The 14,883-nt window shown below is 39.1% G+C and overlaps 1 long non-coding RNA gene across 1 annotated transcript in view; it reads right to left on the minus strand.

The window, feature by feature from the left end:
- Window positions 1–6,605: 6,605 nt before the first annotated feature.
- Window positions 6,606–14,883, minus strand: part of LOC109255090 (uncharacterized) — a 34,936-nt gene continuing 26,658 nt past the window's right edge. Inside the window, exons 2-3 of the long non-coding RNA XR_002075087.2 lie at window positions 9,551–9,669; window positions 6,606–6,809 (exon numbers count right to left, since the gene is read on the minus strand). This is a non-coding gene — a long non-coding RNA (uncharacterized LOC109255090). The remainder of the gene's footprint in view (window positions 6,810–9,550; window positions 9,670–14,883) is intronic.

Consider the following 14,883-nt stretch of genomic DNA (forward strand, 5'->3'; position numbering starts at 1 on the left):
AATACAGCCTAGTTTTATTTGGGTTATACCCTATACCTATTTTACAAGTTTGCCCAAGGCTGGCCCTTGATTCTAGCCACACATTCAAATGGGACTAAGTGCTCCCTTGCCCAGATGTGGTAAGGTATGCCTGAATCCAAAGATACCCTCCAAAAAAAGAGCAAGTAACTGAGACTGTGCACTCTTGCATAAAGCCTCAGAGCACAACTCACACCCCCTTACCAGAAAAGTATTCAGTTACCAGGGATGCTCTGGCAGCCAGCAACTTCAGCCTCTAATTTTGATGAAAATACTTACCGAGACTGAATTGGCACAAACAACGTGCATTCACACCCAGCCAGCTGGACTCCATCTCAAGAGTACACGATAAAGCTCCAGAAGGTGAAGAGATTGATGCTATTTATGGAACAATCTGCAGTCATCTTTCTGTTATAGGTCTGGGTGGAAATGGTGCAAGAGAATATACAAGCTATAAGAAGAAAGCAGCTACTGAAATGGTAAAAGCCCACCCAGGAGCCAAAGCTCCCAGGAGACCCTGAGCGCCAAGGACACAGAACAAGGCAGTGGGTTTGCAAAAGGACCCTTGTGAGAAGCAATTGCTAGCTCATATGCTCACTAGAGAAAGGAAACACTTTTTGCAACACCCAAAGAAAGGAAAGAACAGACAATGAAGCCAGATAAAATAGGGTGAACCGATGCAATTAAAGATACGACGGAATGAGTGGAAATTATAGCAAATCTCTAGGGGCACCAGAGCAGATGTTCCCACCAGGTTCTTGAATGCTGCTTCCCAGCACCACCCCACTCCTCGCTCTAATCTTTGTCTCCTTCCCAGCACTTTATTCTGTTCTGCAGACATTCCATCCATTTGTTAGTTCATCCAACAGACCTTGACTAAACACGGCCTCTATGCCAGACCGAGTACAGGCTCTGGACACAAAGAAGTGAAGAAAACACAGTTAAGATCAGATTAAGAAGACCCTCGGGCCTTAAGCACTGAATAGATTATGGTGTCCCCTTCCTGAAAGAAAATTTAAAAAAAATTTTTTTTTCAAAATGCCACAAACCTTACATATATGCTAAAATTAAAATAGCTTCTTTCTAGATTCAAGGATTACAAAATTCTGGTTCCATTAGTTAAAGGTGAACATTTCTCTTGCTTCCACTTTGGTGTTCTTGCTTTGCTGGTGTCTTAAGGGGTGGCCCAGTTATGGATATTTTTTTCCCTGCCCTTCAAAAGCCCATGGGAGGATGACCCTTGCTTTTCTGGCTACCATGACTGCTCTTCTCTTTCCCAATTTCTGGTAGTCATTCATGGTTGTTAATGAGTGAAAGGAAGATGGGGCGGCAGCAAGGGAAGAATTAGCATTCTGGAAAAAGGACCAGCCTGCTTGCTGACAAAATCCCACAAAAAGCATTGGTCTCTTGTATGAAGGTACTGAAAGAGCTTTTGGTAGTCGTGCTTCAAGGTGTGGAGAAGGTTTGGAGCACACTAAGTATAGTTTCCATCTTAGAGTGCACTAAGTCATGTTGTACTTTTACCACTAGCTAGAAATACAGAAATTGGGGGGTTATATGACCCCAGGCATAAAGATATGGCTTCAACAAATGTGCCTTCTTTACCATAGCCTTGAGCACTAGAATTATGGTCACTTCTCGAAGCTGAACTCAGGTACCAGTGGAGCCCAGAGACTAAAGCTTGGGGATAATGTTAAACCAGGCAGAACTTGGTGGATAGCAGGTCCAGAGAAAAGCAGTATAGGAATGGGTCAAGGCCATTAAAAAAATAAAGGCAAGATGAAGTAGCCAAAGGAGAATATAGGAAGAGGGAATGTGAACATGCTAGCAAGGGAGGGTAGGCTGTTAGGAGGCCTGGATGGGATTTTGGCTACTTGGCCCAACAGAATGTTGTTTAAGTGGAACCCCCACCTCCCAGTTTTTAAGTTAGCCTGAGAGATCATACAGGAACGTGCCCATGTATGCTTAGATAAACTCATAGCTGAGAGATGTACAAGTTAAGTGAGATTAGAAATGTCTGGGCTATATCTCTGATTTGTGGTTGTCAGTGAAGTGAAGAACAAGGACTCTGAAAGACTTTTGGATATCATGAGAATACAAACATTCTTAAAAATCAAGATGAATATACAGATGTGTATTGTTTTACCTGCCTCAAAGAGTATTCTGCTTCTTTGGAAACTGCCCCTTCCCTATTCCAGACATAGTTATGGTGGGGTAGTCCAATCATAGTTTCCCCATTCTCCTGCTACAAGGCTGGCACACAACCCAGGTCAGTCTCCACCATAAATATGGTGATTGGTTCAGGGACAGTGTGTACTCCAAGCTAGAATAATCAGGGTTTTTTTTTTTTTTTTTTTTTAATGTTTACTTTTGAGAGACAGAAAGACAGAGCACGAGCGAGGGAGGGGCAGAGAGAGAGAGGGAGTCACAGAATCTGAAGCAAGCTCCAGGCTCTGAGCTGTCAGCACAGACCCTGATGCGGGGCTTGAACTCATGAACTGTGAGATGATGAGCCAAAGTCTGATGCTTAACCAACTGAGCCACCCAGGCACCCCAGGAGGGATCTTTTTGAAATGAAGAAATGTAAGAAGGGCATAGCCTCAGGATAAAAAACAGTTATTTCCCCAAAATGACATTTGGATATGTTCTGCCACATTATTCTTACTCTTTTTATTTCATTGCTGATTAATTTTTTAAAAATCTTCCCAGATCACCGATTTGGAGACCCGAGTTTGGAACTAGTAGATACTACAAAGTAGGAATTGATGGCACCACCAGTGATAGAAATCCTGAGCTCACCAAACCATTATTCTCATCCAATATGACATTTCTAGTGTCCTGAGAGCATGCTTTCTTTCATATGGAAGAATCTTTTTTTTAATGTTTGAGTTTATTTTTGAGAGCACGCAGGCAGGGGAGGGGCAGAGAGAGAGGGACAGAGAATCTGCTGTGCTGACAGCAGCGAGCCTGATATGGGGCTTCAGATCATGACCTGAGCCAAAGTCTGGACGCTCAACTGACTGAGCTACCCAGGTGCCCCTCACATGGAAGAATTTAATTAAAAAATGGCCCAGAGACAGCTACTGAAAGACTGAGACCAGAGAGGCCTCTTCACGAGAGGATGACAGTGAAGGCTGGGCAAACAGTATTTTCCTAACCCTGATACCATTAGATAGCACATTCGTGGTTCTCCTGCACCTATGCTCTAATTTGCGTGCTTTTAATGGGTCACCTGCTTAGCCAGCAAAAGCTTCTGCAGCTGCGGCTTCCCAGAAGCCAGGAAGTGAAACAACCCAAAGTTGACGTAGTCAGAGAGGCTGAGTCTGCGTTGGTGGTGGCAAGGTGAGAAGAAAATATAGCAAGTGTGAAACCACAAGGAAATTCATAGTTGGTTCCAAGGTTCAGCCTTTGCAGCGGAGTCCCAGAAAATCCTGAGAGCCTGAACGCTGACTAAGCTTCATGCACCTGCCTAGGAAAGAGGTGAATGGACATGGCAAAGTGAGGTGGTCCAGGAATTCTCAATGTCTGCAGTCTACCCCCTTCATATTTTATTAAATTAGCATAATTAATGACATTTATGCTGATTTAATAAAATAGCATCACAAAATTCCTTAATGGTATAGCCAAAAGTATTTACATATTAAAAAAGACACAGTTGAAAGGAATCTGTGTCATGTGATTAATATGATACTCCCAGCATTTGTATACATATATATAAAACAAGACTTTATTTTTTAATGTTGATTTATTTATTTTGAGAGTGAAAGTGGGGGAAGGGCAGAGAGAGAGGAAGAGAGAGAGAATCCCAAGTAGGCTCTGCACTGACAGTGCAGAGCCCAACACGGGGTTCTAATTCACAAACCATGAGATCATGACCTGAGCCGAAGCTGGACGCTTAACCAACTGAGCCATCTAGGCATCTCTCAAATAAATAAGACTTAAAATATATTTTCTATGTTTTTTCCTTCTAGGTAAGTAGCTTGCAGCAGAAAAAGGTCTATGCTAAAACACATATAGAAAAATAGTCACATGGGGCTCCTGGGTAGTTCAGTCAGTTAAGCATCTGACTCTTGATCTAAGCTCAGGTCTTGATCTCGGGGTCATGAAATAAAGCCCAGTGTTGGGCTTCACGCTGGGCATGAAGCCTACTTTAAAAAAAAATCACTTGGGGCGCCTGGGTGGCCTAGTCGATTAAGCCTCTGACTTCGACTCAGGTCATGATCTTGTGGTTCACAAGTTTGAGCCCCATGTCAGGGTCTGTATTGACAGCTCAGAGCCTGTAGCCTGCTTCAGATTCTGTGTCTCTTCCTCTCTCTGCCCCTCTCCCACTCACGCTCTCTTTCTCTCTCAAAAATAAATGAACATTAAAATAAAACTTTTTTTAAAATCACGTACTGTCAGAAGAATCACAAATAAGGACTCATTTTTATGCGCTCCATTGGGGATTCCCTCTCACCATGCTCAAGCTCTCATACTCTATGCCAGTCTCTGCTCCTATGGAGAAGCCCTCCTCATCCTACTTGGGCTCTGACACCCTCATCAGATCACCTCCATGCGTGGACACCTTCCCCATCTGGCTCAGACTCTGACACCCTACCCTCAGCCACCACCACCACCACACCACATGGACACCCTTCTCACCCTGCACAGGCTCCAACTCCTTGAACTCAAGCAGCCCTCCAACTCCAGTACCCTGCACAGATTCTGAAACCCACCCTGTGTGGGCCTGCTCCCCTGCATGGATGCCCTCCTTGCTCCACTCAGGCTCTGACACCCTGTGACGGGACACACCACCACATGGATGTCCTCCTCACTTTCCATGCCAACTCTTCTTTGTTCAAACATGAAGGACCTATTTTGTAATTATCTGTATTGTTTTGCTTTATTTATAGATTTACATAGATTTGACTTCATTAGTCCTGTATAATATTTTCCCCATTCCCTAGTTTTTTATTCTGAAATGTCTTAATTGGCTGGATTTCATCATCAGGTAGCTTTTTCAAAAAGTGGTCTCAAAAGAAGTTTGAGTGGGAGAGAGCCAAAGCATAAGAGACTCTTAAAAACTGAGAACAAACTGAGGGTTGATGGGGGGTGGGAAGGAGGGGAGGGTAGGTGATGGGCATTGAAGAGGGCATCTTTTGGGATGAGCACTGGGTGTTGTATGGAAACCAATTTGACAATAAATTTCACATATTAAAAAAAAAAAACCCAAAAAACAAAAAAAACAAAAAGTGGTCCCATATGCCGTACCTTCGTTGAGCTTAAGCACATGTGAGACTATTTGTGGATTGCCTTCATACACAGGTAGAAATTTGGCTGGGTATAAAATTCTTGGGTCACACTCATTTTTTTTAAAACTCTGTAAACATTGCTCTATCATTTTCTGACATGGGCCATTACTATAAATGAGTTTGAATCCAGCTTTACCTCTTCCTATTACAATTGACTTGTGTTTTTTGCCTAGATATGTGTAGGGTTATTCACTTGTTTATCAAGTTTAGTCATTTCATGTGACTATCATGTTTTTATGCCTCTGGCATTAATTTTTCTTATGACACAATGTATAATTTAAATTTGTAGATTCTGTTCTTCATTTCAGGAAATTATTTCTCTCTTTGAATATTTTTTATTCTGCATTTGCTCAGCTCTATACTTCAGGTATACCAAGTATATATGTATATGGTAGACTTCTGTTGTCTTTTTTCAATGTGTATCATTTCTATGACTGCAAAATTCTATATAGACATAAAATGTCTTAGTTTGAGCTGTTGTAGCAAAAATACAACATAGTCTGGGTGGCTTACAAACAGAAAATTATTTCTCTTAGTTCTGAAAGCTAGGAAGTCCAAGATCAAGGTGCCAGTAGATTCAGTGCTTGGTGAAAGTCCACTTCCTGGTTCATAGATGGCTGTCTTCTCACTGTGTCCTCACATGACAGAAGGGGCAAGAGAACTCTGTAGGGTTTCTTTTATAAAGACACTAATCCCATTCATGAGGGCTCCATCCTCATGACCTTATTACCTTCCAAAGGCCCCATCTCCTAATGCCATCACCTTGGAGGTTAGGATTTCAACATATGAATTTTGGGGAGACACAGACATCCAGTTTATAACATAAGCGTAATTATTATTATAGGTATGATCCAAATATGGGAATGTTAATGTTATTTTTCAGTTCAGGTCTTAGATACTAAAAACTTTGTGGATAGTCTTTAGTGTGTATGTATGTGCTTGTGTGCATGCATGGGAATGTGAGTACATTGTTTTCATATGAAACATTAAAAAGAACCAAATGTGTGCTACATGCCTGCTACTGTTTATAGTAATATTGAAGGGGAGAAAACAACACTTATTTTGGGACAGATATAACACAAGGTCCAAGTTTTATAAGTATGTGAATGTGTAGTCTCTGATATAGTAGGCTGAGGTAAAAGATATCACAGCAGCTAATTTGTTTTCCAAGAACTACAGAGACCAGACAATAATTAGAACCAATTTTTATTTAATGTTTAAATGATGCTTAAAAATTGTACAAGGCAAGGACATAAGTACTTTATGCATTTTATTTGATTTTCATTTGCACAGTAACTATGTAAAATTATTATTATTAAGCCATCATTTAATAATCCCCCATTTAATAATGGGGGGACTATCTTAGAAGGGTTAAATAAGTCTTCAGAGTTGCCTTACTAGTAAGTGGTAGAGTGGGTTTGGAAGCTGAGTTTCCCAGAGCGGTGTCTCCACATTAATCTGGATTCTGGATTCACTCCCTTTCTGCTACCGTAGAAAGTCCTGAAGGAGGAAGAGAGATGCATGTGCCTCTAAAGGGTACTCATATTTTAAGAAGTCAAATCTGTTGGTTCCCATGAATACATATTATCTTTACAGAAATATGTTGGAACTGTAAAACATATGGACTGGAAAGACATTTTTAGTTGCTGTCACCCACTCACTTTTTTTCAACTGCTCCTTTGATCCTCTCTCTTAAGGTCCCAAAAGGCACTCAAGTTCAACATGTTTAAAATTAAATTCATTGTTTTATGCTCCAATAACTTTTTCTTCCTCAGTTCAATCATTGACACCTTCCTCTCTTTGCTTTCTACATGCCATCAGTCACCAAAGCTTATTGCTCTGTCTTCTCATCACTTCGTTTTCTTGAATCTGTCCCTTTCCATTCAAAATGTCACCACTCTTATTCAACCTTTTTTATTACCGCTGACATGGAATGTTGCACACCAGAGGTGCCTGACAGGTCTCCTGGCCTACCATCTTATTGCCTCTCTCTTCCTTTATCTCTTACGTAGGTTCAGACTTCTCTTTCTAAGCAGTGGTTTTCAAATTCTTTTGAAAGCACACTGTCCCAATAAAAATGCTTGAGCATGAATTTCTAGTATATTTCTTTATTTCTAAGCAATGTATACATATGACTAAACATATATGAACACTGCAAAATGGGCATAAGAATATAAATTAAAGGGCCGCTTAGGTGGCTCAGTCAGTTAAGTGTTCGACTTGATCTCAGCTCAGGTCATGATCTCATGGATCGAGCCCCAAGTCTGCATCCCAAGTCTATATTGTCAGTGCAGAGCCTGCTTGGGATTCTCTCTCCCTTTCTCTCTGCCCTTCCCCCCCCAACTCGTACACACACACACACACACACACACTCTCTCTCTATCTCTCTCTCAAAATAAATAAGCTTAAAAAAAAAAGAATGTAAATTAAAAGGGAATAGAGAGGAAATGAATATTTTTACCTAAATTTGTATTTGATTTTTCAGAGTTCAAAAACATTTTTGTTCTCTATATACCTGAATAAATTTCACTGTTTTTTAAAACTTTATTTATTTATTTTTGTGAGAGAGTGCAGGAGGGGCAGAGAGAGAGAGAGAATCCCAAGCAGGCTCCACACTATTGGTATAGAGCCTAATGTGGGGCTCAAACTCACAAACAGTGAGACCATGACCTGAGCCGAACCCAAGAGTCAGATGATTAACCGACTGAGCCACCCAGGCGCCCAGATTTCACTGTTTTTGTTTTAATGTTGGTTTAATAATTTGTGACTCAGAGATTCACAAATATATTTCTAAGTTCAGTTTATTTTGGAAATAGGTTTTATTAATTGTCATAGCTGAAAATGATACAAAGTAATATAGTATTAAAATGCACTAAAACTACATTACTAAATCCTAATATTCATTTCCATCCACCAATTATGTGAAGTTTTATTGAAATTCAGCCAATACATTTACTGATGTCAAAGAGTTATTCTTGCAAGCCAATTAAAAGGTATTGTAAACCTATGTCTGGAATATTAATAGATTCGAGGGCTGTGTTTCCAATTTTTTTTAAGCACGAAGATACAAATGTTTCTTAGGTAATGTTACAGCTTTGTCAATTTCAGGAATAAAATAACAACGGATTTCCAAGCATCCATTTTCAAAATGGTCTCAGTAAAAAGAGTTTCTTTGCAAAAGCATTTATTTTCACCTTCACTATTAAACACCTTTTTTTTTTTAAAGATACTGTTTAAATGTATTTATAATTTTAATATCTACTGTGTAGCACAGTATTGAAGGTCACTTGGCATAAGAGAAAAGGTCAGAAATTTTGGAATCCTAGTCTTTTTGTAAGAGAGAAAAATGTGTAATTCATCTCTAAGTTGGCAATTCTTTTAAGGTCTCTACTCCCAGAATGACCTATGAACCTGTCTGATACAATTGATTTTTATGGTCTCTCCCTATTTCATTACACAATATTATAAAGATTCTACTACTTAGGGCCACAGTATGTAGAGCATGCAACTCTTGATCTCCGAGTCATGAGTTTGAGCCCTGCCTTGGGCATAGAACTTACTAAAAACAAAAACAAATAAACAAAAATCAAACAAAACAAAACAAAAACACCCCCCCACATACACAAGATTCTACTACTTAAAAGTCTTGGGGGTGTTTGGGTTTTGTTTTTATAAAAATGGCCCTAACAATGATACCCTACAGCACACAAATTCGTCTCAGGAGACTTCACTTAAACCATTTAAGACACTTAACTCACATACAGACAAGTGTGCCTGCCACTATCAATCCACATATTAGATATCAGGAAGGCTTCATTTTTTTAAAGAAATATAAATAGAAGTTATATATTTTTTTCTGTACTCCAGGGCATCCCCAGGGATGAGCACACATACCACCCTCTGATCCTTCACTTTCCTGCCAAGAAACCAACATCACCAACTCACTGTTTGTCCTGAGCCAGTTTTTCTGCTGGGCACAGTCTGACTTCAGCATCTTAGTTACCAGGTACAATTTTCCTGCCTTGTGTCCTCATTCCTTTGTGCTTAGGTTTGAATCCCAGACTTAAAAAATTTAATAAAATAAAATAAAAGCAAGTGCTACAGAGTTTATTCCTGGCCTAGTATTGTTCTGATAAACATATTTATTTAGTCATCACAACTCTATGAAATAACATTACTATCCCTGTTTTACAGAATATGAAACTTAGGGATTACATAACTTCTCCAGAGTTAATACTTACCTAGTGATGGAGGTGAGTGGGTTTGAGTCTAGGCAGTTGAACTCCAGAGGCTATGCATGTGACACCTGATTCTTCTGCCCTCTTTCATGCCATGGCCATGTGCCATGTGTCATGGCTAACTGTGGAAGGGGCAGAGAGACATTTCTAAGCCAGACAGCTTTCAACCCATAGCATGGCCAAGACTAGAAGTCCAATACCAAATTCAATAGGAGGCCATGCTGCTTCTGAGTAGATCAGATACTCTAGTTCAACAACATTGGCACTGGCTGGGAGCTGAAATACAAAAGACTAGAAGCCAGAGATGTTTCAAAAGCTAGAGTGAAAAACGGGCTGTTGCTGACTCCAAGGAAAAGAGCCTGGTAGCCAAGAAATGGACTGACACAGGAATATGAACAATAGCAACCAGTTATTAAGACACTGTCTTAACCACTTTATGTTCCTTGTCCATCTAACTCCCACAATGACCCTGTAAAAGAGATACTATTATGCCTTCATTTCCTAGACAAAGAAAATGAGACTCGAAAAACTCAAGTAATTTTCCTAAGCTGCATAACTAAATTAAGTGGCTCAGCCAGGATTTAAACCTGGCTATGTCTGAATTACATATGCCAAAGAGTGACTTATTGTGGAGGAGTTTGCCACCACCAGCCTCTCCATAATCTCCGTTATATGCCCAAAGCCACCCCAAGTAAATATACATCTAAGGAAAACCAATTGTTAACGCTGTAAATGCAGTTTCAACACAAGACCTCCTTCCAACCAGATTGCTGCACCTTGAACTTCCCCAGTCTTATTCCAAAGGTGAGCTGTGAACAGGGGAGCTCTATACCCACTCACCACTGGGAAACATCTACAGGTAAGAGAGACAAGAGGAGAAGTGAACTTGTACCCTCCTTTCTCCAACTTTGGATTGAGAGCAAGTGACACAAAGAATCGGGAACCGGTTGTGGTGCCTGGTGCCTGACGGTAGTGGTGGCAGAAACATCCATTTGCAGGGGCTACACTTTTAGCAGTGGGGCAATGTCCAGGGCCTCTGGGGAACATTGTCCAATCTCTGTCATTCGATGGCTCAGCAGTCATAGTCATAATATCTTCCTGGACTGATTTATGGTAATATTTAGGCTGTGGTTCTGGTTACTGCTGGGACACCCCTTGTTTTGACTATTTTCAGAGCCTGCTTCTCCATCATTCCCAGCAATATCGCCTTAGTAAATTTTCTTTTGTGCTTAATCACTTAGAGTTAATTTCTGTTGCTTGCAACCAAGAACACTGACTGAACAATGATTAAATTTTCATTTTCATTGCCACTATCACATTGCACCTTATTTCCAAAAGTTTTAAAAAAAGAACTAGTGGCTCAAAAGTAGTTCATTAAAATATTAATACAGTCCACACATAATGGTAAGAGACTGAAAACTTTCCTTAAAAACAGGAATAAACCAAGGAGGTCTGCTTTTACTACTTCTGTTCAACATTGTACAGATGTTCCATTTGGGACAATCAGACAGGAAAAAATAAATGAAAGGCATTCACATAGGAAAGGAAAAAGTAAAACTATATTTTCAGGTGATGGAATCTGATCTTTTATACAGAAAATCCCAAGGACTCCACTAATAACTATTAGAACTAATAAACAAGTTCAGCAAGGTTGGAGGACACATGATCAGCATGCAGAAATCACCTGTCTTTTGGCACCCCTGGATGGCTCAGTCCATTAAGTGTCCAACTCTTGATTCCAGCTCAGGTCATGATCCCTGGGTTGAACATAGAGCCTACTCAAGATTCTCTCTCTCCCCCTCTGCCCCTCTCTCCTGCCTGCGTGCACACTCAAAATAAATAAAATAAAAAACAATTAACTGTATTTCTATAAAGTAGCAATGAACAATCTGAAAGTGAAATTAGGAAAACAACTCCATTTACAATGGCATCAAAAAAATTAAAACTCTTAGGAATCAATTTAACAAAGGAAGTGTAAGTCTTGTACTCCAAAAACTACAAGACATCTTTGAAAGAAATGAAAGAATATCTAAAAAACTGGAATTTTTCACATGCTCATGAGTTAAAATTGTTAAGATGACAATACTCCAAATTGCTACACAGATTCAGTGAAATTCCTATCAAAATACCAGTGTTCTCTCCTGCAGAAATTGATAAGTTGATCTTAATGTTTCATGGAAATTCAAGGGACTTGGAATAGCCAAAAAAATAATCTTGAAAAAGAAGAACAAAGTTGGAGGACTCATACTTCCTAATTTCAAAACCTAGTAAAAAGCTATCATCATCAAAACAGTGTGGTAATTGCATAAGAATGGACATATATAAATCAATGGAATGGAATTGAATGGCCAGAAATAAATCTTCCCGTTTTTGGTCAGTTGGTTTCTGGCAAGGGTGCCAACACCATTCGGGGAAGAAAAAATAGTTTTTTCAACAAATGCTGCCCACACAACAAGATGTCCATATACAAATGAATGAATTTAAATTCCTATCTCACACTGTATGTAAAAAGTTAACTCAAAATGGATCATAAACCTAAATATAGGAGCTAAAACTGTAAAATTCTTGGAAGAAAACATAGCAGTACATCTTTGTAATTTTGGATTGGGCAATGTGGTCTTACATATGACACCAGAAGCTTATACTTGACATGACAGAGAAAAAAGGAGGTAAATTACACTTCTTCAAAATTAAAACTTTTGGGGGGGCCTAGCAGCCTCAGTTGTTGGAGCATGTGACTCTTGATCTCTTAAGTTCGAGCCCTACATTGGGTGTAGAGATTACTTAAAAATAAAATCTTTTTAAAAAAATTTAAAACTTTTGTGCTTCAAAGGACACTACCAGGGAAATAGAAGGACAGCCCACAGAATGGGAGAAACTATGTGCAAATCATGTATCTGATAAGGAATTTGTATTTAGAACATATAAAGAATCTTAGAACTCAACAATAAAAAGAAAAACAACTCAGTTGAAAATGGGCAAGATTTAAGCAGATATTTTTCCAAAGACAATGTACCAAAAGCACATGAAAAGATGTCCAACATTGTTCAGTAGGGAAATGCAAATAAAGACCACGATGAGATTGCTAAAGGGAACGGAGTTTCTTTTGAGGATGATGAAAGTGTTCTAAAACTGATTGGGTGATGTTTGCACAATTGCGAATGTATCAAAATCACTTTATTGTAAACTTTTAAAAATAGATTTGATTTTGGGGGCACCTGGATGGCTCAGTCAGGTAAGCATCCAACTCTTGATTTCAGCTCAAGTCATGATCTCACGGTTCATGAGGTCCAGTCCCGTATCAGGCTCTGTGCTGACAGTGCGGAGCCTGCTTGGGATTCTCTCTCTCCCTCTTTCCCTGCCCCACCCTCTGCCTCTCTCTCTCTCTCTCAAAATAAATAAACATTAAAAAAATAATAAATGGGTGAATTGTATGGAGGTAGATTATATCTCAATAAAGCTGTTAACCAAATATCCACAATGAGATGCCACTTTATGCCCACTAGGATGGCTAAAATAGAAATGACAGACAATAACAAATGATGATGAATACACAGAAAAATTACAATCCTTGTACACTGCTGATCGTAAAATGGCACAGCGACTTTAGAAGCTTTTCAGATCGTTAAACATAAAATTACTATAAGACCCAGCAATTTGTCTCATAGGTATATACCGAAGAGAAATAAAAACACATGTCCACACAAAAACTTTTACATGAATGTCCATAGCAGTATTATTCGTGATAGCTAAAAAAAGTAGAAACAATCTAATTGTCCACAAACTGATGAAGGGATAAGCAAAATGTGTCATATCCATATAATGGAATAATATTTGGCCATAGAAGGGGATGGAGAAAAATGATACATGTTACAGCATGGATGCATCTTGAAAACATCATGCCAAGTGAAAGAAGTCACACAAAAGACCACATATTGTGTGATTACGTTTATTGCAAATGTCCAGAATAAGCAAATCCATAGAGACAGAAAGTAGATCAATGGTTTTCAGGGGCTGGAGGGAAAGGGGAAATAGGGAGTGATTAATAATGGGTAGAGGGTTTCCTTTTGGGGTGACAAAAATGTCCTAAAATTTGATAATAGTGATGGTCGCACAACTCCATGAATATTCTGAAAACCACTGAGTTACACACTTTCAAAGGGCAAATTTTATGTGAATTATATCTTAACCTGTTACTAAAGTTTGGGTTTTTTAATTGTTTTTTTTTATTTTTTTTAATGTTTATTTATTTTTGAAGGAGAGAGAGACAGAGTGTGAATGGGGGAGGGGCAGAGAGAGAGGGAGACACAGAACCCAAAGCAGGCTCCAGGCTCTGAGCTGTCAGCACAGAGCCCGACACGGGGCTCAAACCCACAAACCATGAGATCACGACCTGAGCCAAAGTCGGACGCTTAACCACTGAGCCACCCAGGTGCCCCTGTTATTAAAGTTTTTTTAAAAACCACAAATATAGTAATGTGACTACCACAAGTAAAAATAGCATTATAAATAGTGAACAGGACTCTAGTGAAAATATAAAGTATGATTCTGTATGTTATAGGATAAACACCTGAAAATGTGATTATTTTGCACAAGTGTGCAAAAAAATAGCAGCCAAATTCTAAGAGGGATAGTGAGTACCTGAAAATTGGATATTACTGGGCTAGCAATTTATTCATCTCTATTCCTCAATGTATTATTATGAACTTGTTCATATATAAGCATAAAGCCACCCGTGACTTTTTACTGGCTTTTTTGAACAAAATACGGTGACCCCTCAGTAAAGAAATAATATTTTTTCTAGAATAAGAGCAAAATAATGCTTTCCAAATTGATGAATTTTGTTTCTAAAGGCAGACAGAAAATATCATAACTATAGCAACATGATTGAAATCTACATTTCTGCAGCAAAACAAGGCTATAAATCATTCTATTGCCAAAAAGGTATAAATCCAATTACGGAGCTAATGACACATTTTATGCTTGAAGAGAAAGCAAACAGAAGTCCTTTATCTAGTGATGCTCTAGGCCGTTGCAAAAATTCAACAGCGTACCATGTAAAAGGGCAATTACTATTATGTGTGCATCCTGGAAGATACTTCCCTAGACATAGGAAGGAAACAGCTGATGTTCTATGTACAAAACAGCCTTTGGCATACATGTGCTACATATAGTAATGGGAAGATGCTCCATGACACTTTATTCTATTCATCACTGCAGATCCATGCTGTGGGAGAAGAGAGTTTTCATCTGTAATAATTATTACATGAGAAAATACATGTTGGGGTCAGTACTGATGGAAACCTGGCCATATGCTTAGCAAAGAAGAGCGTTAT

Source organism: Panthera pardus, unplaced genomic scaffold (assembly GCF_024362965.1).
Source record: "Panthera pardus isolate Hobbes unplaced genomic scaffold, ASM2436296v1 HiC_scaffold_3, whole genome shotgun sequence".
Lineage (NCBI taxonomy): Eukaryota > Metazoa > Chordata > Mammalia > Carnivora > Felidae > Panthera > Panthera pardus.